Source organism: Pseudophryne corroboree, chromosome 10 (assembly GCF_028390025.1).
Source record: "Pseudophryne corroboree isolate aPseCor3 chromosome 10, aPseCor3.hap2, whole genome shotgun sequence".
In the NCBI taxonomy this organism is placed as follows: domain Eukaryota; kingdom Metazoa; phylum Chordata; class Amphibia; order Anura; family Myobatrachidae; genus Pseudophryne; species Pseudophryne corroboree.
In genome coordinates, this window is record NC_086453.1 from 32,135,103 (window position 1) to 32,160,846 (window position 25,744).

Here is a 25,744-nt window from a genome sequence, read left to right on the forward strand (position 1 = left end):
GTTCTGGTATGAATGGTCGGCCATATTAAGTTCGATATTCATTAGGTCGACCACTATTGAACATAAAAATGGTCGACATGGATTTTTCAACTGTTTTTGGTGTCATTTTTTCCCCGTAACATGACCAGGAACCCCAATTAGTGTACCGCGTCCCCTTGCATGGCTCGCTTCACCATGCAAGGGGACACGGTATACTAATGCACTTTGCACCTTGTGTATAGCCAGTTCTGCACGCTAGATTACTATTCCCATTCGTAGTCCACGTGGATGATAAGTATAAAAAAGTTAAAAATCTATTTGTTTGTTTTTTTAAAAAAAGGCCATGTCGACCTTTTCATGTGTCGACCATCCAAACGGATACCGGCTAGGACTAAGACTTGAGGGGTGGCAGCTATTGCAAACCACCCCTACTGTCTAACCCTAACCCCCCTCCCGATACAGTGACCCTGATACTTACCTTCGGCATGTCGGCAGTTGGTGTACCGGCACTGGGTTTCCGAGTGGTGTTGGGATTCTGACATCAGTCACATGACTACCGGCATCCTGGCTGCAAGGATGGTAACTGCATCCCATTCAAATCAATACATACATCAGTTGCTTTCCCCTTTAAAGGGAAGAATAAAAATATGCTTTATAGCTGCAGACCGATTGCTAATATTACTTTAATACTGATAATAGATCACATCATCTGCATTACTGAGCACCCGGGCTCCTGACACTGAAGGGGAGTTGGCATTTTGGCGTCACCCCTCGTAGGGTGACATCCAGGTGTGGCCCACAAACCCCCCAAAGTGACGCCTTTGCTATAGTATTAGTATAAGTGGGTGGGAGTTAGACACAATCAGCAAATCAGAAGCAGCTGTTGGTCATCCTCTTCATCATCAGTTCATTATTTGCCCCATGGGTCAAGTACTCACAAGTGATCCACCTCCAGACAGGTGCATAAACGCCTTCCGTGTGGTCATTTTGTGGGATGGGCTGCTATTGGATAGGTGTGGTCATCAGTTGGGTGTGTGCTGTCCCACAAAGGACATTACATAATATTATACTATCAACTATTTGCATGTGGACATTTTGACCCTGTGGACCACTTAACTGTCAACATTTTTACCCTGTCTGTCGACTACCAAGTGTTCAGGGTCGGCAACAGAATTCTTGGGGCCCGGTACAGTTATATCTCTGGGGCCCCTCCCACCCCACCAGAATTCTTGGGGCCTGGTACAGTGATATCTTTGGGGCCCCTTCCACCCCACCAGAATTCTTGGGGCCCGGTACAGTGATATCTCTGGAGCCCCTCTCACCCCACCAGAATTCTTGGGGCCTGGTACAGTGATATCTTTGGGGCCCCTTCCACCCCACCAGAAGAGGCCGGTGCAGGGCACGGGAATCCTGGTCAGCGGAGCTGCTGCCATGTCCCGTAACTGCCTGCAACAGAAGCTGGACCCGGAAGAGAGAGCACACAGTCACTGTGTCCCTCTGAGGCTGTGCCCAAACCGCCTACAGCTCGCTGCCATATTTGGACAAGATGGCTCGCATCCCTGCCGGGCACAGAGTGGCATATCCTTGGGGCCCCTCTGATCCTTGGGGCCTGGTACAGGTGGCCCTTTGACCCCCCCCCCCATGTCGCCGGCCCTGCCGGTGTTGACTGTTTGTCTATGTCCTGTCTTTGTACTGCTGGGCCTTTATTTCACATCTATTCAGAGGTCCAAACTGACATCTGTTTGTGATAATACGTAAATGCTACATTCAGACTTCCCCTTGTGTACAAGCATGTGCCCGCATGTGAAAGTACCGAGATGCCCACTGTATGCACCCCTGTATGCAGTAACACCACCGTTTGTTCTAAACCAGGGCTGGCCAAACCGGTTCTCGAGATCTACCAACAGTTCATGTTTTCCAGGCCTCCTAGAGATCTGTAGAATGGTCAGTTAGGAATGAATGCAGCACATCTTAATTAGTAATGACTGCACCTGTGTACCAGCCAAGTGGTCTGGAAAATGTGAACTGTTGGTAGATCTCGAGGACTGGTTTGGCCAGCTCTGGTCTAGACAGTCCACCATCGGTGCATTATCACAGGCATCATCGACCCTTGTACCCACCCTATCGCTGCTGCAGTTTTAACATCGGTACATGGCCTCTGTAGAGGCGGCTCAGAAGTGGCTATGCGTCATGCACTGGCACGCCGTGACACTCCCGTAATACGCCCATCAGAGGGCTCCATTTCTCACACTCTCTGAATCCAACACAACAGCACCTTTGTGCGTACCCTCAGAGTAACACATGTGCGGGTTTTCAGGATTTTTCATGCATGCATATTAGCAAATAATTGCTCCAGTACATGACTATTGGCATTGCAAAATAAGTGAGGTACAAATTAAGTCACCTGTGCTCAAGTATGTCTATCCTTAAACTTGGAGGGTTGGTGTGCCTTGAGGACCTTGGTTGGAAAACCCGCTATATCACATAAAGCATGACAGTCTCATAGCTATAATGCAGAGGTTCTCAAACTCGGTCCTCGGGGGCCCACACAGTGCATGTTTTGCAGGTCTCCTCACAGAATCGCAAGTGAAATAATTAGCTGCGGAGGGATGGTTAGGTTTATGCTGCTGGGAGGGGGGTTTAGGATTAGGAGGGTAGCATGCTTACCCTTCCCTGTCGGGATTCTAAACATCGGGATGCCACTGTCAGTATTCTGACTGCCGGCATCCTGAACACCGTATATCAGTCTCAACCCATATATTTGATATCTGTTAGGAAAGTACATTTATGAAAAGTTTATGACCCCATCACTGCACTTCTATATAAAAAGAAAAAAGAAGGAACAGAATAGTATACTTCCTGCTTTCAGAATCTCTCTGGGAGAAGCCTGGAGAGGAAACGCAGGTGGCCAGTGATGTGGGCAGGAAAATGCCGCTAATTGCATGTACATGAATAGGGGTGGGGCCTACATGATGCAGATATCATAGAATCACATCACTAGGCCCCCTTCAGGTTTTATTCTACCCATCCTGCCCACTTCTCCAGAAAGTGGACAGAATGCGGGAGTTGTACCCACTTTTCTGGGAGCCTGCTGGAAAAATTGGCGTAGGAGCAGTACTGTGCCTCTTCCATTGGTATAGGAGCAGTACTGTGCCTCTTTCATTGGTATAGGAGCAGTACTGTGCCTCTTCCATTGGTGTAGGAGCAGTACTGTGCCTCTTCCATTGGCGTAGGATCAGTACTGTGCCTCTTCCATTGGCGTAGGAGCAGTACTGTGCCTCTTCCATTGGTATAGGAGCAGTACTGCGCCTCTTCCATTGGCGTAGGAGCAGTACTGTGCCTCTTCCATTGGTGTAGGAGCAGTACTGTGCCTCTTCAATTGGTGTAAGAGCAGTACTGTGCCTCTTCCATCGGCGTAGGAGCAGTACTGTGCCTCTTCCATCGGTGTAGGAGCGGTACTGTGCCTTTTCCATTGGCGTAGGAGCAGTACTGTGCCTCTTACATTGGTGTAGGAGCAGTACTGTGCCTCTTCCATTGGTGTAGGAGCAGTACTGTGCCTCTTCCATTGGCATAGGAGCAGTACTGTGCCTCTTCCATTGGTGTAGGAGCAGTACTGTGCCTCTTCCATTGGCGTAGGAGCAGAACTGTGCCTCTTCCATTGGCGTAGGAGCAGCACCGTGCCTCTTCCATTGGCATAGGAGCAGTACTGTGCCTCTTCCATTGGTGTAGGAGCAGTACTGTGTCTCTTCCATAGGCGTAGGAGCAGTACTGTGCCCCTTCCATTGGCATAGGAGCAGTACTGTGCCTCTTCCATTGGCGTAGGAGCAGTACTGTGCCTCTTCCATCGGCGTAGGAGCAGTACTGTGCCTCTTCCATCGGCGTAGGAGCAGTACTGTGCCTCTTCCACTGGCGTAGGAGCAGCACCGTGCCTCTTCCATTGGCATAGGAGCAGTACTGTGCCTCTTCCATTGGTGTAGGAGCAGTACTGTGTCTCTTCCATTAGCGTAGGAGCAGTACTGTGCCCCTTCCATTGGCATAGGAGCAGTACTGTGCCTCTTCCATTGGCGTAGGAGCAGTACTGTGCCTCTTCCATCGGCGTAGGAGCAGTACTGTGCCTCTTCCATCGGCGTAGGAGCAGTACTGTGCCTCTTCCACTGGCATAGGAGCAGTACTGTGCCTCTTCCATTGGCGTAGGAGCAGTACTGTGCCTCTTCCATTGGCGTTGGAGCAGTACTGTGCCTCTTCCATTGGCGTAGGAGCAGTACTGTGCCTCTTCCATTGGCGTTGGAGCAGTACTGTGCCTCTTCCATTGGCGTTGGAGCAGTACTGTGCCTCTTCCATTGGCGTAGGAGCAGTACTGTGCCTCTTCCATTGGCGTAGGAGCAGTACTGTGCCTCTTCCATTGGCGTTGGAGCAGTACTGTGCCTCTTCCATTGGCGTAGGAGCAGTACTGTGCCTCTTCCACTGACGTAGGAGCAGTACTGTGCCTCTTCCATTGGCGTAGGAGTAGTACTGTGCCTCTTCCACTGACGTAGGAGCAGTACTGTGCCTCTTCCATTGGCGTAGGAGCAGTACTGTGCCTCTTCCATTGGCGTAGGAGTAGTACTGTGCCTCTTCCACTGACGTAGGAGCAGTACTGTGCCTCTTCCATTGGCGTAGGAGCAGTACTGTGCCTCTTCCATTGGTGTAGGAGTAGTACCGTCTTACTGAACATTTTCTCCAAAATTACAATCTTGCAGGTATTTCTCCAAATAGATAATTAATACCAAGATCAGCACACGGGATACAGGTATGTACCTGCAGCACACGGGATACAGGTATGCACCTGCAGCACACGGGATACAGGTATGCACCTGCAGCACACGGGATACAGGTATGCACCTGCAGCACACGGGATACAGGTATGCAGCTGCAGCACACGGGATACAGGTATGCACCTGCAGCACACGGGATACAGGTATGCAGCTGCAGCACACAGGATACAGGTATGCACCTGCAGCACACGGGATACAGGTATGCAGCTGCAGCACACGGGATACAGGTATGCGCCTGCAGCACACGGGATACAGGTAAGCGCCTGCAGCACACGGGATACAGGTATGTACCTGCAGCACACGGGATACAGGTATGCACCTGCAGCACACGGGACACAGGTATGCACCTTCAGCACACGGGATACAGGTATGCGCCTGCAGCACACGGGATACAGGTATGCGCCTGCAGCACACGGGCTACAGGTATGCGCCTGCAGCACACGGGATACAGGTATGCACCTGCAGCACACAGGATACAGGTATGCGCCTGCAGCACACGGGATACAGGTATGCGCCTGCAGCACACGGGATACAGGTATGCACCTGCAGCACACGGGATACAGGTATGCGCCTGCAGCACACGGGATACAGGTATGCGCCTGCAGCACACGGGATACAGGTATGCAGCTGCAGCACACGGGATACAGGTATGCACCTGCAGCACACGAGATACAGGTATGCACCTGCAGCACACGGATACAGGTATGTACCTGCAGCACACGGGATACAGGTATGCGCCTGCAGCACACGGGATACAGGTATGCGCCTGCAGCACACGGGATACATGTATGCGCCTGCAGCACACGGGATACAGGTATGCGCCTGCAGCACACGGGATACATGTATGCACCTGCAGCACACGGGATACAGGTATGCGCCTGCAGCACACGGGATACAGGTATGCGCCTGCAGCACACGGGATACAGGTATGCGCCTGCAGCACACGGGATACAGGTATAGGCCTGCAGCACACGGGATACAGGTATGCGCCTGCAGCAGACGGGATACAGGTATGCGCCTGCAGCAGACGGGATACAGGTATGCGCCTGCAGCAGACGGGATACAGGTATGCACCTGCAGCACACGGGATACAGGTATGCGCCTGCAGCACACGGGATACAGGTATGCGCCTGCAGCACACGGGATACAGGTATGCGCCTGCAGCAGACGGGATACAGGTATGCGCCTGCAGCACACGGGATACAGGTATGCGCCTGCAGCACACGGGATACAGGTATGCGCCTGCAGCACACGGGATACAGGTATGCGCCTGCAGCACACGGGATACAGGTATGCAGCTGCAGCACACGGGATACAGGTATGCGCCTGCAGCACACGGGATACAGGTATGCGCCTGCAGCACACGGGATACAGGTATGCGCCTGCAGCACACGGGATACAGGTATGCGCCTGCAGCACACGGGATACAGGTATGCGCCTGCAGCACACGGGATACAGGTATGCGCCTGCAGCACACGGGATACAGGTATGCAGCTGCAGCACACGGGATACAGGTATGCGCCTGCAGCACACGGGATACAGGTATGCGCCTGCAGCACACGGGATACAGGTATGCGCCTGCAGCATGCGGGATACAGGTATGCGCCTGCAGCACGCGGGATACAGGTATGCGCCTGCAGCACACGGGATACAGGTATGCGCCTGCAGCACACGGGATACAGGTATGCGCCTGCAGCACACTGGATACAGGTATGCGCCTGCAGCAGACTGGATACAGGTATGCGCCTGCAGCACACGGGATACAGGTATGCGCCTGCAGCACACGGGATACAGGTATGCGCCTGCAGCACACGGGATACAGGTATGCGCCTGCAGCACACGGGATACAGGTATGCAGCTGCAGCACACGGGATACAGGTATGCGCCTGCAGCACACGGGATACAGGTATGCGCCTGCAGCACACGGGATACAGGTATGCGCCTGCAGCACACTGGATACAGGTATGCGCCTGCAGCAGACTGGATACAGGTATGCACCTGCAGCACACGGGATACAGGTATGCAGCTGCAGCACACGGGATACAGGTATGTACCCGCAGCACACGGGATACAGGTATGCACCTGCAGCACACGGGATACAGGTATGCACCTGCAGCACACGGGATACAGGTATGCACCTGCCGCACACGGGATACAGGTATGCACCTGCCGCACACGGGATACAGGTATGCACCTGCCGCACACGGGATACAGGTATGCACCTGCAGCACACGGGATACAGGTATGCACCTGCAGCACACGGGATACAGGTATGCACCTGCAGCACACGGGATACAGGTATGCAGCTGCAGCACACGGGATACAGGTATGTACCTGCAGCAGTAGAGAAGAGGTATTGCATATATGTAAGATAATTATACAGAACGATACATTTTACATTAAACTATATAAATATTTGCAATAAATACTTCTAGTTATGTTTGCCTTTAGCCTGGGTGTATTCCAATCCCTTCAGAAGAAACAATGTAGCAGCACGTTGGTCTGTTTGGAACCACAGCTTTCAGTGATCCCTCTTCTGCTACTTTGTGGTATAAGAATAGGAATAGCCAAGGAGAGTTCATATAAAGTAGTAGCAGCCAAAGCTAGCATGTGTCTCTTATTTGGGTGTGGTTCATTAGGTCGACATGCATTAAGTCGACATGGTCATTGGGTCGACATGGAAAAAGGTCAACATGAGTTATTTTTTACTTTTTTTGGTTTTACTTTTTTTTCTTCAAAAAGTGACGGGGAACCCCAATTAGTGCACCGTGACCCCTCGCATGGCTCATGCTTCGGGCAAACTATTCCCAATCGTAGTCCACATGGATCATTAAGTATGAAAAAGGTTAAAAAAAATAAAAAAATTGAGTACACGTCAACATAATGACCATGTTGACTTAGTGATCATGTCGACCTAATGCATGTCGACCAAACATGGGGGGTCATTCCGAGTTGTTCGCTCGGTAAAAATCTTCGCATCGCAGCGATTTTCCGCTTAATGCGCATGCGCAATGTCCGCACTGCGACTGCGCCAAGTAAATTTGCTATGCACTTAGGAATTTTACTCACTGCATTTTCATCGTTCTGGCGATCGTAATGTGATTGACAGGAAATGGGTGTTACTGGGCGGAAACAGGCCGTTTTATGGGCGTGTGGGAAAAAACGCTACCGTTCCGGAAAAAACGCAGGAGTGGCCGGAGAAACGGGGGAGTGTCTGGGCGAACGCTGGGTGTGTTTGTGACGTCAAACCAGCAACGACAAGCAGTGAAATGATCGCAGATGCCGAGTAAGTCTGGAGCTACTCAGAAACTGCTACGAGGTGTGTAATCGCAATATTGCGAATACATCGTTCGCAATTTTAAGATGCTAAGATTCACTCCCAGTAGGCGGCGGCTTAGCATGAGCAAATCTGCTAAAATCCGCTTGCGAGCGAACAACTCGGAATGACCCCCATGGTCGACCCAATGTATGTTGACCTAACTCATGTCGACCTAATGACCGCCATCCCTCTCATTTTTTGCAGCATTCATCAATGGACCAGCGTTATACGGGACTGTGATGTAATGCAGCGTGAGACATCCGGAGTTCCGAGATTCTGGACTAACTTGTACGATTTTTTAAAGCGCCAATCATTTACAAGGCAAACCCAGGTTGGTTTTGCCTTGTAAATGATTGCTGCTTTAAAAAAAACATCTGAATCTCAGAGCTCTGACCGTTTTTGTTTTTGTTGTCCACATCTTGTATATTTCACGTCATGTGACCACCGTTAGTAGAAACGTAGGCCCTCGTGCTTCATTCGCAATGCTCCGGGTACGGTAGCTCGCTGCGCTCACCACAGGCTACTATTCCAGATTGTAGTCTACGTGGGTAGTAAATCAAGCAAATGTTGGGAAAATTCACAAAAACATGTGTTGACCATTTGTCTGTCAATCATTGTCACGTCGATCTTTTGTACCTGTTGGCCTAATGACAGTCGACCACATGGTGAACTATTGACTGTCTAACTAGACATCCGGATATCTGTCTGTATATAGCTGGCAGTCGCACTAGTGTGATGTTACCGCGCTCTATGCACTGGCATATCTATAAAGGGTGCAGTCTGTGCGGTGCACACGGGCCCCTGAGTCCAGAGGAGGGCCCCTGAGTCCAGAGGAGGGCCCCATCGCACATGCTGCACCCATTTTTTTTAAATACTTACCCCGCGCCAAAGTCAACAGCGCTCTGGAATCACCGTGAAAAATGACGCGGCGCCCATGTTCACGGTGCTCTGCACATGCACAGTAGAAAAATCACTGGGAAGATGGCTGTAGCACCATTTTCCCGGTGATCAGCGCATGCGCAGTAGAGTGTGAGACCTCTAGTGAAAAGACTCTATGGCATGGAGGAGGGGGCCCAAATGGAGGAGGCTCACATGGGCCTCCACCTCTCTTAAAGCGCCCCTGGCTCTACGGGGACCAGTTTGGTGGCCAAGGTTAACCAAAAGGAGAGGCTGCAGGTCCCGTGTGGTGAAACAGAGAGCAGCAAAGTGTTTCAGCCTCTGATGTGTCCTTTTTCAATCTCATTGTCACGATCCGGGTACTGAGACACCAGTTTCTGCCTATTAGGTGCCTCCTGAGGTTGGCTCAGCGGGCCAGAGCCGGGCTTTAGCTTGGGTTATTGCTCATAGCACTGGTCTTAGCTGCTCACCTCAGGGTAAGTACTTACGGACGTGCGGCGCTTCCGGCCGCCGCGGCCGTCATCACCGCGTCTGAGACTCTCCGCCCGGATGCGCATCCTTCATGTCCCTTTGCTGCCTCTCCTGTCCCCCTGGTTGCCGCATGCCGCTGGGTGTGTGTGACTTTGCTACTGCGGCCTTCATCACCTTCCTACAGTAGTTAATTCCCCTTCTGATACCGTTCATGGGCGCAGCCAAGTTGGACTCCAGTCACGTGTTCTCGTTCCTCCTATCCGTTGTGCTGTTCTTAGTCCAGGAAGTACGTTCAGCCAATCCTTGCTGGTCATGGGGGATAAATACCTTGGATCCACACCCAGGAAATCATCAGTGTTTCCATTGTCGTCTGCAACTCCAGCGTGTAGTTCTCCTGAGGATTCTCTCTGCAATTAGCCTGACTCCCCGGTGGTACCTCCTGCGGTGCAAATCCTGTTCTCCTGTGATCCTCCTGCGGTGTGTAATTTCTGGCTTACCAGTGGTCATTCTTCATTTACCTACGAACCCCAGCTTCATTCTTCATTTACCTACGAACCCCAGCTTCATTCTTCATCTACCTGCGAACCCCATCTTCATCTTTTGTTTATTCACGGTCACTAACATTATTTACAGTTTCACCTTCATTTCCCATCATCACGTTATTCCTCATTTGGGCCCCAAGTTTATAAGGAACGTTGTGTTAATCTGGACTTTGGATCCCACCAGTACTGGCTTCATTCATCTCTTGTGATATTATTATTTTATGCACCTTATATGACTTTTTCAATAAATCCTGTTCAAGCTATTTCAGTTGTCGTGGTCACGCCCTTGGGCTCTACATACCACTCCCTAGCACATGTCTAGGAGTCTACTCACCCCTCCTACATTTCGGTACCCATCAGCCCATACAACTGAGGCTTCCAAATATCCCTCAGTTGTGACAGTAAGCACTGACCTTATGGATCCAGTGGGAAATCAAGTCCAGGGAACTAGGCCAATGCAAGAACTGGCAGCCCGCCTTGAACATCAGGAGCAGGGCCGGCTCCAGGCCTACTAGCACCCTGAGCGAGAAAATGTAAAAGCGCCCCCCCTGCCCCCCCCATGCGCGCGCCGAAGGCGCGCGCGTTCCCGGAAAAGTGGGTGTGGCCTCTGGAAAAGTGGGCGTGGCCTCGTAACTTCATATCATCAAACTATAAACATATTTTCACACAATTAGCAGCCTTACACATAGCCACAGTAGTGTTCCTTACACACAATGTCTCCAGTATAGTGCCAGATACACATAATGTGCAGTGCCAGATAGACATGACATGCCCCCAGCAGTACCAGCTACACATGACATGCCCCCCAGCAGTGCCAGCTACACATGATAGTGTTCACTTTTTAGGGCATGGTGCTGATCACAGGGAGGGCACATTTTTAAGTTAGGAGGGCAAAATGATGTACATACTGCTTGTTGTTCCCATACCCATACGTCAAAGCATGGACAGTGCGCGCCGAAGGCGCGCAGCAAAAATTAAGGGGAGTTACTTCGTGGGGAAGGTACGTGGCCACATAATAGTGGCAATTTGCATTACACCACACAGTAGTGCAGCTAATACACACTGCACCAGGTAGAACCTCCTATACACTTTGCGCCAGGCACAGCACTGAGACACATTGCACCAGGGAGAGCACTGAGACACATTGCCTAGCCACAGACGCCTAGCGGGAACACTACATGACATGCTCCCCAGCAGTGCCAGCTACACGTGACATGCCCCCCAGCAGTGCCAGCTACACGCGACATGCCCCCCCCAGCAGTGCCAGCTACACGCGACATGCCCCTCCCAGCAGTGCCAGCTACATAAATGGCCACACAGTGCCAGATATGCCCCCACAGTGCCAGATACATTAATGCCCCCACAGTGCAGATATACCCCCACAGCGCCAGATACATAAATGCCCCCACAGTGCAGATATGCCCCCACAGTGCCAGATACATCAATGCCCCCACAGTGCAGATATACCCCCACAGTGCCAGATACATAAATGCCCCCACAGTGCCAGATACATAAAATGCCCCCACAGTGCAGATATGCCCCCACAGTGCCAGATACATTAATGCCCCCACAGTGCAGATATGCCCCCACAGTGCCAGATACATTAATGCCCCCACAGTGCAGATATGCCCCCTCAGTGCCAGATACATAAATGCCCCCACAGTGCAGATATGCCCCCACAGTGCCAGATACATTAATGCCCCCACAGTGCAGATATACCCCCACAGCGCCAGATACATAAATGCCCCACAGTGCAGATATGCCCCCACAGTGCAGATATGCCCCCACAGTGCCAGATATATAAATGCCCCCACAGTGACAGATATGCCCCCACACTGTGGGTGGCTGTGACTAAGCAGAACTGGTCTGGACTGGTCTCTGTGTGACTCACGTGTTAAGCAGCTGCAGCAGGAGGAAGGGAAGGCGGCGGCCAGGCAGTCTGCAGCAGCGTCCCGCCTCCAGGCTATCAGTGGCTGCCTGTGCCGATGACTCATCTCTGAGGGGGAGTACTGTGGTCTGTGGGCGGTCCGCAGACGGCAGAGGCAGAGACTAAGCTGTAAGGTCTGATGATCGATTCGGCTATGTGCGCTGTGCGGCGGCGCCCGGCGTCTGACGTCAGACGCCGGAGCCGCTGCCGCCGTATAGCGTCAGCGCGGACAGCCTGTGTTACTGTGTAGTTTACATTCAGTCCGCGACCCGCCCACAGGCAGCACTCCCACCTCATGATGACGAGTCATCGGTACGGGGCAGCAGGGCGGCACGCACACACCACACACAGTCAGCCGCGGCCGTCCACTGCTACTCGAGGCTACTACTATACTACCACTATTAGGAGGCGGGCGGGCCGGGAATGGATAAAGGGACGGATCGCTGTGTGCTGCAGTCACAGGTGCTCCAGCCAGGTTCCAATATGGCGGCGCAAGCATGCGGCGCCCATTAAGGGTGGCGCCCTGCGCGGCCGCTCTATTGGAACATGCCTGGAGCCGGCCCTGATCAGGAGGCTGCACAAGGCCAGGTTATCCAATATCTCCAGGACCTCTCCTCCCGACTGGATATGATTCAAGCTACCCTCCGTGGGTCAGGGGCATCTGATGTACCGACAGTAGTAGTTCTGGTGGTGTCCCCACCCACCATGCCAATTTCTCCTCCACGTCTCCATTTGCCGACTCCTGCCAAATATGATGGGTCCCCGAAAGCCTGTAGGGGTTTTCTGAATCAGTGTGAGATCCACTTCGAACTGCAGCCTAACAGTTTTCCCACAGCTCGCACTAAAGTGGCATACATTATTTCCCTACTCAGTGGTGCTGCCCTCGATTGGGCCTCACCTTTATGGGAAAGGTCTGATCCCCTCCTGTCGTCCTACACTGACTTTTTGGCAACATTCAGACAAATTTTTGATGAGCCAGGTCGAGTGTCGTCAGCTTCCTCAGAGATCCTTCGACTGCGTCAGGGGACGCGGACTGTTGGGCAGTATCTGGTGCAATTCCAGACGTTGGCCTCAGAAGTCTCCTGGAATGAGGAGGCTCTCTATGCGACTTTTTGGCAAGGTCTGTCAGAACGCATTAAAGACGAGCTCGCCACTAGAGACTTGCCCTCAAGGCTGAATGAGCTCATCTCGCTCTGTACCAAGGTAGACCTACGATTCCACGAAAGAGCCATGGAACGAGGCAGGTTAACTCCTCATAAGACTTCTTCTATTCCACCTCCTCGACAGCCGTCTCCGTCTAAAGACGAACCTATGCAGATAGGACATTCACGACTGCCTCCAGCAGAGCGTAGAAGACGCTTATCTAATCACCTATGCTTATATTGTGCTGCACCTTCCTACCTCATTAACGCTTGTCTGGAGCGCCCGGGAAACGCCAAGTCCTAGCCCGCCAAGGAGGGGGTCAGCTAGGAGTTATGTGTGCCTCTCCACCTGCAAGTGACTGTAACCTCTCGGTCTCCCTACGAGTGGCTCAGCGCACTAAGCATTTAACTGCCTTATTGGATTCTGGAGCAGCCGGGAACTTTATCACAGAGAAGTTAGTCCGGCAATGGTCTCTTCCCATTGAGAGACTGTTATCCCCGATTTCTTTGACTGCCGTGGACGGCAGTAGAATTCCTGATGCTGTGATTACCTCAAAGACTCTACCTATCCGACTGAAGGTAGGGGTCCTACATATAGAGATGATTTCCTTCTTGGTAATCCCAAAGGCCACTCATCCTGTGGTCCTAGGTATCCCATGGCTACGTTTGCATAACCCCCAAATTGATCGGAGAACGACCCATATCCTGGCTTGGGGCCCTTCTTGTTCCAAATCATGTCTGCAGAGAGTGCTTCCAGTTTGCAAATCCTCCCCTAAGTCTTCCGATGTTCCACCTTCTCCATATCAGGACTTCACCGATGTATTCAGCAAGTCCTCAGCTGATATTCTTCCTCCTCATAGGGAATGGGACTGTCCTATAGATCTTATCCTAGGGAAAACTCCTCCCTGAGGGCGTACATATCCGTTGTCTCTGCCTGAGACTCACTCTATGGAGGAGTATATTAAAGAAAATCTGGATAAAGGATTCATCCGACCTTCATCTTTTCCAGCTGGCGCAGGCTTCTTTTTTGTGCAGAAGAAGGTTGGCGGCCTGCTGCCTTGTATTGACTACAGGGGTCTGAATGACATCACAGTAAAGAATCGGTACCTTTTGCCGCTTATCACCGAGTTGTTTGACCGCGTCAGTGGAGCCACAATCTTCACCAAGTTAGATCTGAGGGGTGCCTACAATCTCATCCGGATCCGAAAGGGTGACGAGTGGAAGACCGCCTTTAACACCCGTGATGGACATTATGAGTACCTCGTCATGCCTTTCGGACTCAGTAATGCTCCAGCGGTATTTCAGCATTTTGTGAACAAAATTTTCAGAGACATCCTGTACCGTCATGTTGTGGTGTATCTGGATGATATCCTTATCTTTGGAAATGACTTGGAGGAACATCGGTTCTGGGTGAAAGAGGTCCTGTCCCGTCACCGTACCAATCGTCTATATTGCAAACTGGAAAAATGCGTGTTTGAAGTTAAGTCCATTCTGTTTCTGGGCTATATTGTGTCCGGGTCCGGTCTGGAGATGGATCCTGAGAAATTTCAAGCAATCCAAGAGTGGCCAATTCCTGTAACCCTTAAGGGCATCCAGAGGTTCCTAGGGTTTGCCAACTACTACAGGAAATTTATTCAGAACTTTTCTACTGTTGTAGCGCCTATCACGGCCCTTACCCGAAAAGGTGCCAATCCTTCCAAATGGTCAGAAGAAGCTACACAAGCCTTGCATTTGCTGAAACAAAGATTCATTTCCGCTCTGGTTTTGAAACAACCTAATACCAACGCGCCCTTCATCCTTGAGGTGGATGCCTCTTCTGTTGGGGTGGGCGCCGTATTGTCTCAGAGAGCTAATGATGGACATCTGCATCCCTGTGGCTTCTTTTCGCGGAAGTTCTCTCCTGCCGAGCGTAACTACACGATTGGCGATCAAGAACTTCTGGCGATTAAACTTGCTTTGGAAGAGTAGAGGTACTTGCTGGAGGGAGCGTCTCATACCATCACCATTATGACGGATCACAAGAACCTCCTGTACCTAAAAAGCGCTCAATGTCTTAACCCTCGCCAAGCCAGGTGGGCACTTTTCTTTTCAAGGTTCGATTTCAAATTACAGTTTTGTCCAGTGTCACAGAATCGTAAGGTCGATGCCCTTTCCCGCTCCTGGGAGCAAGAAAATGAGTCTGAGTCTACTAACAAGCATTACATCATTGATCTAGTGGCGTTCTCCGCAGTGAGGATGGACTCTATGCCCCCGCCAGGGAAAAGTTTCGTAAAACCGTCTCTCAGAAGGAAGCTCTTGCATTGGGCACATTCCTCTCGTTTTGCCGGTCACGCGGGCATCCGCAAGACCTTAGAATTTGTTTCCAGAGCATACTGGTGGCCGACCCTAAAAAAGGACATTGCTGAGTTTGTGGCCTCCTGCCCGAAATGTGCCCAACACAAGGTACCTCGCCAGTCACCCGCTGGGCAACTAGTTCCTCTGTCTATTCCTCGTCGTCCGTGGACTCATCTTTCAATGGATTTTGTCACGGATCTTCCCTTGAGTAATAAATTCAATACCATTTGGGTGGTAGTCGACCGGTTTACCAAGATGACTCATTTCATCCCTCTCACTGGTCTTCCGTCAGCTCCCAGGTTGGCACAAGTCTTCATTCAAGAGGTCTTCAGATTGCATGGTCTTCCTGAGGAGATAATTTCCGATAGAGGTGTGCAGTTTGTGGCCAAATTCTGGCGAAGTCTTTGTCAAGCACTCCAGGTGAAACTGAAGTTTTCTACGGCCTACCATCCCCAAACCAATGGGCAAACTGAGAGGGTAAATCAGGACTTGGAGGCCTTCCTCCGTATTTATGTATCCTCTTCCCAGGATGACTGGGCTCAACTTCTCCCATGGGCTGAATTCTGGCACAACAATCAGTACCACTCTTCGTCTTCCTCCACGCCATTCTTCACCAACTATGGGTTTCACCCAAAAGTTCCAGAGTTCCAGCCGCTTCCAGCAACCTTGGTGCCTGCTGCTGACATCACGATCCATCAGTTTTCGAGTAACTGGAAGAATGTCAGTGCAGCTTTGTTGAAGGCTTCCACCAGGTACAAAAAATTTGCAGATAAGAAGCGTCGGGCGATTCCTGCCCTTAAAGTGGGAGACCGTGTCTGGCTATCATCGAAAAATCTACGATTAAGGGTTCCGAGTATGAAGTTTGCTCCACGTTACATCAGCCCTTTTCTGATTGAGCAAGTTGTCAACCCAGTGGCCTACAAACTTCAACTGCCTCCATTCCTGAAAGTTCCAAGAACGTTCCACATTTCTCTTCTTAAGCCAGTGATTTTGAATCGCTTCCATTCTGCGTTTTCCTCTGCTCCCAAAGTCCAGACCCAACGCGGCGTTGAGTACGAGGTCGCCAAGATACTGGATTCTCGTATTAGATATGGTCATCTCCAGTACTTGATAGATTGGAAGGGCTACGGTCCTGAGGAACGTTCCTGGACGAATGCTTCTGATGTTTCTGCTCCTAGATTGGTCTGAGAATTTCATTCTAAATTCCCACGCAAACCTAAGAAGTGTCCTGGGGCCACTCCTAAAGGGGAAGGGGGGTGCTGTGCGATCCGGGTACTGAGACACCAGTTTCTGCCTATTAGGTGCCTCCTGAGGTTAGCTCAGCGGGCCAGAGCCGGGCTTTAGCTTGGGTTATTGCTCATAGCACTGGTCTTAGCTGCTCACCTCAGGGTAAGTACTTACGGACGTGCGGCGCTTCCGGCCACCGCGGCCGTCATCGCCGTGTCAGAGACTCTCCGTCCGGATGCGCATCCTTCATGTCCCTTTGCTGCCTCTCCTGTCCCCCTGGTTGCCGCATGCCGCTGGGTGTGTGTGACTTTGCTACTGCGGCCTTCATCACCTTCCTACAGTAGTTAATTCCCCTTCTGATACCGTTCATGGGCGCAGCCTCCAGTCACCTGTTCTCGTTCCTCCTATCCGCTGTGCTGTTCTTAGTCCAGGAAGTACGTTCAGCCAATCCTTGCTGGTCATGGGTGATAAATACCTTGGATCCACACCCAGGAAATCGTCAGTGCTTCCATTGTCGTCTGCAACTCCAGCGTGTAGTTCTCCTGAGGATTCTCTCTGCAATTAGCCTGACTCCCCGGTGGTACCTCCTGCGGTGCAAATCCTGTTCTCCTGTGATCCTCCTGCGGTGTGTAATTTCTGGCATACCAGTGGTCATTCTTCATTTACCTACGAACCCCAGCTTCATTCTTCATCTACCTACGAACCCCAGCTTCATCTTTTGTTTATTCACGGTCACTAACATTATTTACAGTTTCACCTTCATTTCCCATCATCACGTTATTCCTCATTTGGGCCCCAAGTTTATAAGGAACGTTGTGTTAATCTGGACTTTGGATCCCACCAGTACTGGCTTCATTCATCTCTTGTTATATTATTATTTTATGCACCTTATATGACTTTTTCAATAAATCCTGTTCAAGCTATTTCAGTTGTCGTGGTCACGCCCTTGGGCTCTACATACCACTCCCTAGCACATGTCTAGGAGTCTACTCACCCCTCCTACATTTTGGTACCACTCAGCCCCTACAACTGAGGCTTCCAAATATCATTGTCAGCCCTCAGTTGTGACACTGATTGCTCTCACTTCATTCTGGCTTCATTAAATAGTGAATTATGTAGTTCAGGGATAGCCAACCAGTCAGAGACAAAGGTGGTCATTCCGAGTTGATCGCTAGCTGCTTTTGTGCGCAGCACAGCGATCATGCAAAAAAAACGGCACTTCTGCGCATGCGTATGAGGGGCAATGCGCATGCACGTTGCACTCTTACAACAAACTATGTAGTTTCATACAAGGTCTAGCGAAGCTTTTCAGTCGCACAGCTGGCCGCAGAGTGATTGACATGAAGTGGGCGTTTCTGGGTGTCAACTGACCATTTTCAGGGAGTGAGCGGAAAAACGCAGGCGTGCCAGATAAAAACGCAGGCGTGACTGGTGAAACGTAGGCGTGGCTGGCCGAACGCATGGCGTGTTCGTGACGTCAAAACAGGAACAAAATAGTCTGCAGTGATCGCAAGCTAGGAGTAGGTCTGGAGCTACTCCGAAGCTGCACAAAATTATTTTTAGCCGCTGTGCGATCAATTCATTCGCACTTCTGCTAAGCTAAGATACACTCCCAGAGGGCAGCGGCTTAGCGTTTGCACGGCTGCTAAAAGCAGCTAGCGAGCGAACAACTCGGAATGAGGGCCAAAGAGCCAAAAAATCTTGTTAGGTACATCAAAGAGCCGACATCAAGCCGAAGGCGCGTGTGCAAAAATGGGGCGTGACCTTGTGCCTGCTAGGCCACACCCCATGGTATAAAATACAATGAAAATGCCAGATCCACATAAAATACATTTTAAAGCCAGAATGGGAGGCGGTCAAGATCCCGCTGGACGGGATTCCGGTGGTCTAAATACCGACGCCGGAATCCCGACCAGCACAATCCCGACATATTCTCCCTCTGTGGGTGTCCATGACACCCATAGAGGGAGAATATAATAGTGTGCCGAGCGCAGCGAGGCACCGTGCCCGCAGCGTGGCAAGTGAAGCGAGCCCGCAAGGGGCCGTGTTCCGCTCGCCACCCCTGTCGGGATTGTGTGGTCGGGATTCCGACGTCGGGATTTTGACCGCCGGGATCCCGTCCAGCGGGATTTAGTACTGATCCCTCCAGAATCAACATAAAATACATTGAAAAAGACACTTCCACATAAAATAATTTAAAAATCCAGATCCACATAAAATATATTGAAAAAGCCATATTCACATAATACACTTCAGCTCCTCCATGTGTCACTCCAGCCAGCCCATGTGTCACTCCAGCCAGCCCATGTGTCACTCCAGCCAGCCCCCCCATGTGTCACTGTGTTACTACAGCCAGCACCCTCCTGTGTCACTCCAGCCAGCTCCCTACTGTGTCACTCCAGTCAGCTCCCCCATTATGTCTCTCCTGCCAGGATTCTCCTTTGTCACTCCAGCCAGCTCCCCATTGTGTCACTCCTGCCAGCACCCTCCTGTGTCACTCCAGCCAGCACCCTCCTGTGTCACTGCAGCCAGCTCCCCCATTATGTCTCTCCTGCCAGGATTCTCCTTTGTCACTCCAGCCAGCTCCCCATTGTGTAACTCCTGCCAGCACCCTCCTGTGTCACTCCAGCCAGCTCCCCCATTATGTCTCTCCTGCCAGGATTCTCCTTTGTCACTCCAGCCAGCTCCCCATTGTGTCACTCCTGCCAGCACCCTCCTGTGTCACTCCAGCCAGCTCCCTACTGTGTCACTCCAGTCAGCTCCCCCATTATGTCTCTCCTGCGAGGATTCTCCTTTGTCACTCCAGCCAGCTCCCCATTGTGTCACTCCAGCCAGCACCCTCCTGTGTCACTCCAGCCAGCTCCCTACTGTGTCACTCCAGTCAGCTCCCCCATTATGTCTCTCCTGCCAGGATTCTCCTTTGTCACTCCAGCCAGCTCCCCATTGTGTCACTCCAGCCAGCACCCTCCTGTGTCACTCCAGCCAGCACCCTCCTGTGTCACTCCAGTCAGCTCCCCCATTATGTCTCTCCTGCCAGGATTCTCCTTTGTCACTCCAGCCAGCACCCTCCTGTGTCACTCCAGCCAGCTCCTCCATTATGTCTCTCCTGCCAGGATTCTCCTTTGTCACTCCAGCCAGTTCCCCCTTGTGTCACTCCAGTCAGCACCCTCCTGTGTCACTACAGCCCAGTATCTGGCCCCCCAGTTTTCAGTCGCCGTAGTACAATGGGGTATAGACAGGTCCAAAGGAGCCAGTGCACTTAAAATTTCTTCCACTGGGTGTGCTGGCTCCTCCCCTCTATGCCTCCTCCTACAGCTCAGTTATAGGTAAAACAGTGCCCTAAGGAGAATGACATACTTGAGAGAAGGAACATAACAACAATAAGTGTGGTGAGCAGTGGCGGAACAAGCAAGCGGTGGGCCCAGGTGCAACAAAATGCTTTGGGCCCCCCATCCAAGTACACCCCATGGGCAGTGCGCGCCGTAGGCGCGCGCGCAAAAATACATAGTGGCGTGGCTTCGTGGGGAAGGGGTGTGTCCACAAAATAATACCAATTCATAAAACGGTGCACAGTAGTCTCCATTCTTCAAATTACGCCGCACAGTAGCACCACTACACCAGGTAGAGACCCTTTTACTCCTTACAGCGAACAGATTCCCCTTTTTACACATAACGGCAGACAGCGTGCACTTTTTACACATAACGGCAGACAGCGTGCCCTCGTTACACATAGCGGCAGACAGCATACACTTTTTACACAATGGCAGACAGCGTACCCTCGTTACACATAGCGGCAGACAGCGTGCCCTCGTTACACATAGCGGCAGACAGCGTGCACTTTTTACACATTACGGCAGGCAGCGTCCCCATTTTACACATTACGGCAGACAGCGTCCCCATTTTACACATTACGGCAGACACCATACACTTTTACACATAACGGCAGATAGCGTGCCCTTTTTACACATTACGGCAGGCAGATTCTACCTTTTTACACATAGCGGCAGGCAGATTCCCCATTTTTACATTGCGGCATGCAGATTCCCCATTTTTATACATAGCGGCAGGCAGTCCCCCCTTTTTACACATTGCGGCAGGCAGTCCCAACAAATAAAAAAAGAAATTACCTGCTTGTTGCCAGGGGTTTCATGCACTTGGTTCCATGCACAGTGCCAGGATGTCATGCTCGTTGCCAGGGGTTTCATGCACTGGGTGTCATGCTCGTTGCTAGTGGGTAGTGCTTGTTGCTAGGGCCGTGCTCCCAGTGCCACATATGCTCCCAGTGCCAGATATTCCCCCACAGTGCCAGGTATATGCACCCAGTGCCAGATATTCTCCCACAGTGCCAGATATTCCCTCCCCAGTGCCAGGTATATGCCCCCAGTGCCAGGTACATGCCCCCCCAGTGCCAGTTATATGCCCCCAGTGCCAGGTATATGCCCCCAGTGCCAGATATTCCCCCCCAGTGCCTGCTTCCCCCCCAGTGCCAGGTATATGCCCCCAGTGCCGGGTATATGCCCCCCCAGTGCCAGATATTCTCCCACAGTGCCAGATATTCCCCCCCAGTGCCAGGTATATGCCCCAGTGCCAGATATTCCCCCCCAGTGCCAGGTATATGCCCCCAGTGCCGGGTATATGCCCCCCCAGTGCCAGATATTCTCCCACAGTGCCAGATATTCCCCCCCAGTGCCAGGTATATGCCCCCAGTGCCAGGTATATGCCCCCAGTGCCAGGTACATGCTCCCCCAGTGCCAGTTATATGCTCCCAGTGCCAGGTATATGCCCCCCCAGTGCCAGATATTCTCCCACAGTGCCAGATATTCCCCCCCAGTGCCAGGTATATGCCCCCAGTGCCAGGTATATGCCCCCAGTGCCAGGTACATGCTCCCCCAGTGCCAGTTATATGCTCCCAGTGCCAGGTATATGCCCCCCCAGTGCCAGATATTCTCCCACAGTGCCAGATATTCCCCCCCAGTGCCAGGTATATGCCCCCCCAGTGCAAGGTATATGTCCCCAGTGCCAGGTATATGTCCCCAGTGCCAGATCTGTCCCCAGTGCCAGGTATATGTCCCCAGTGCCAGATCTGTCCCCCCAGTGCCAGGTATATGTCCCCAGTGCCAGATCTGTCCCCCCAGTGCCAGGTATATGTCCCCAGTGCCAGATCTGTCCCCCCAGTGCCAGGTATATGTCCCCAGTGCCAGATCTGTCCCCCCAGTGCCAGGTATATGTCCCCAGTGCCAGATCTGTCCCCCCAGTGCCAGGTATATGTCCCCAGTGCCAGATCTGTCCCCCCAGTGCCTGCTCCCCCGGTCCCCCCTCCCCCCCCCTATGTATTGGAGGGACACGAGCGCATCGCGCGTCTCTCCTGTGTCCCTCCTGGCTCTCCCCCGCTGGTCTAATGAAGCATGTGCCGTTCGTGAGCCAATCAGAGCTCACGAACGGCACATGCTTCCTTAGAGCGGCCGGGGGAGAGCCAGGAGGGACACAGAGAGACGCGCGATGCGCTCGTGTCCCTCCAACACATAGGGGGGGGCCGGGGGAGCAGGGGAGCAGCAAGGAGGGAGAGGAGAACGCAGATTGACATGCGGACTCTCGTCCGCATGTCAATCTGTTCTAAATGCCGGCCGGCGGCTGTGGGCCCCTGAGTGCGGCGGGGCCCCAGTGCAATGCACTGCCTGCCCCGCCAGTAGTTCCGCCCCTGGTGGTGAGATTTTCACACCAGCACACTAACATAAAACTTAGCCAGCAACATCTGGCAACATTAACAGCAACAGCTGAACAGGAACACGTAACAGAGAACCTGCAGAAAATCACAGCACAGATGGGGTCATTCCGACCCGAACGCTCGCTGCAGTTTGTCGCAGCGATCGGCTCGGAACTGCGCATGCGCCGGCGCCGCAGTGCACCGGCGCATGGCAGTCGTCGGTGCCCAGCGATCGCCTCTGAGACAGAGGCAGTCTCTGGGCGGGAGGGGGCTGAACGGCGGCGTTAAGCCGCCATTTAGGGGGAGCGGTCCAGCCAATGCAGGCGTGGCCGGACCGTTGGGGGGGGCGGGCCGCGGCGGCTGCGTGACGTGTCACGCAGCCGCTGCGGCCAGCGGGAGCGACGAGTAACTCCCGGCCAGCCGCAGAAGCTGCGCTGGCCGGGAGTTACTCCTCAAATATAAAGTAATCGCCGCTGTGCGATGCTTTTGTATTTGTGCGGGGGAAGGGGGGCACTGACATGCGGGGCGGGCTAGCCCTGTGCTGTGCGTCCCCCCGCATGTCTGAGTTTACGATTGTAGCTGTGCTAAATTTAGCACAGCTACTATCAACTCGGAATGACCCCCATTGGCGGGCGCCCAATATCCCTTATGGACTACGAGAAAAGGATTTACCGGTAGGTATTTAAAATCCTATTTTCTCTAGCATCCATAAGGAATATTGGGGACAGATTACTATAATGGGGCTGTCCCAAACCTTCCAGAATGGACGGGAACGTGCGGAGACATCTGCAGCACTGCCTGCCCAAACTGGGTATCCTTTTTGGCCAGGGTATCAAACTTGTAGAACTTCACAAAGGTGTTCTTCCCCGACCAGGTAGCAGCTCGACATAGTTGTAGGGCCAAGAATCCATGGGCAGCCGCCCAGGAAGAGCCCACCGATCTTGTAGAGTGGGCCTTCAGAGACTGTGGAACAGGTAAGGCTGCCGACGCATAGGCCTGTTGGATAGTAAACCTAATCCAACAAGCAATGGACTGCTTAGAAGCAGGGCAACCCTTTTTCTGCGCATCATAGAGCACGAACAAGGAATCCATCTTTCTGATCCGAGCCGTCCTCTTGACATAGATTTTCAAGGCTCGCACAGTATCTGGAGGAGCAGAAGTGTCAGAACTGGATGGAATCACAATAGGTTGATTCAACTGAAACGCGGAGACCACCTTCGACAGGAACTGCTGTCTAGTCGTGAGCTCCGCTCTGTTCTCGTAAAAGACCAAATACGGACTTTTGCACAACAAGGCCCCCAATTCTGAGATACGCCTAGCAGAAGCCAGGGCCAGTAACATCACCGTTTTCCACGTGAGGTACTTATCTTCTACCGTCATTAGAAGTTCAAACCAGGAGGACTGTAGAAAGCGTAACACTACATCCAGATCCCACTACCGGAATGAAGGTTGTAGACAATGCTCTTGCATTTCTTTCTGCCCAGAGGAGTATTCTGGACACTTCGCGCATGCAGGCCCTGCTTTTTGTCCCTCCTTGTTGATTGATGTACGCCACCGCCGTGGCGTTGTCCGACTGCACCTGGATCACCTGATCCCGGAGTAGAGGGGATGCCTCAATCAGAGCATTGTAGATAACCCAATGTTCCAGAATGTTGATCAGAAGTAAGGCCTCTTGGGCAGACCACCTGCCCTGGAACTGTGCCCCTTGGGTGACAGTTCCCCATCCTATCAGACTCGCATCCGTCGTGAGGAGGATCCAATCCTGAATCCCAAAGCGTCAACCTTCCTAGCAAGTTGGAGGACTGTAGCCACCACAGGAGACAAATTCTGGCCTAAGGTGACAGTCGAATCAGCCGGTGCATCTGAAGATGGGAACCGGACCACTTGTTCAGGATGTCCAATTAGAATGGTCTGGCATGAAACCTTCTGAATGGAATCACCTCGTACGAGGCCACCATCTTTCCCAACAATTTTATGCAAAGATAAATGGAGACTCGAGTAGGTCGGAGCACCCTGCGAACCATTTCTTGAAGTGTTCTCACTTTTTCCTCTGGAAGGAACACTTTCTGTGCTACAGTATCCAGTAGCATCCCCAGAAACAGGAGCCGCTGAGACGGTTCCAGGTGGGACTTCTGCAGATTGAGGATCCACCCGTGGTGCGACAGACGCTGGATAGTGCGATCTATGTGGAGCAATAGAAGCTCTCTGGAACTCGCTTTTATCAGGAGAGCGTCCAGGTATGGAATTGCATTGACCCCCTGGACCCTGAGTTGAAATTCAGATTCGGGAATGGGTCTCACAGACTCGTCTGGTTTTGGTACTACGAACAGACTGGAGAAGTAACCCTGTCCTTGTTGTAGTAGGTGCACAGGAACAATGACCTGGGACTGGACCAACTTGTTTATGGCCAGTAGTAGCGTACCACGCATATTTTCCAAAGCTGGTAAGCTTGATTTGAAAAATAATTGGGGAGGAGCACCGTCGAACCACAGCTTGTAACCAGGGGTGTATCTAGGGGTCCGAAAGCCCCTGGCAAAGTAAGAGGCTAGTACCCCCCACCCCCTACACACATTTGAAATAAGGTGTGAGTATTGAAAATGGGGCATGGTTTTGTGGGGGAAGGGCGTGGACACAATAGTATCCCTAATTAAAATTATGCCACACAGTAGTGTCCCTCATTCACATTACACCTCACAGTAGTGTCTCGTATTCACGTTACACCATCCCTCCCCCCTGCCCCTAACCCACCTTTCCCACAGCCTGACCCTAACCCGCCCCCCCTAGCCTCTTCAGTGGTGTCTAACCCTAACCCACCCTTCCTAATCTCCCTTCCTGCAGCCTAACCCTCCCACCCTCGCAGCCTAACCCTAACCCTCCCACGCGGCTTGCCAGTGGAGACTTTGGCACCAACTCGATTCGAATTTTGGCATTCTGCATCGCTATCTATGTTGGGATGCCAGCATCATCATTCCGTGCAGTTTCGGGATGCTGGCGTCAGCTTTCCCACCGCCAAATGCAAGCATCTTGACTGCATCTCAAATGAGCCTCAAATGGACCCAGCCATTAACCAAACACCATTAGTTTGATGGTAGAAGTACTTCCTGTTAGAAAAAAACATCAGGGTGCCATCATTTCCAAGATAAAATTATCAATTATACAATTAACTGATATACATTTCCTTGAACCTGCCCTTGAAATAGGTAACATATGTATTTTCATTATTACACTCAACAAGTTAAAGTTTTTGCTTACTTACATCTAACATGCATGAAATTCATATAGTTTTCCAGGTACTACACAGTCCGTTCTCCCAAACACTGACACTTTTTTATTATCTTCAACAACAAATAGATCTATAGCATTGTGCTTTATAACAATTGCTGTGTAC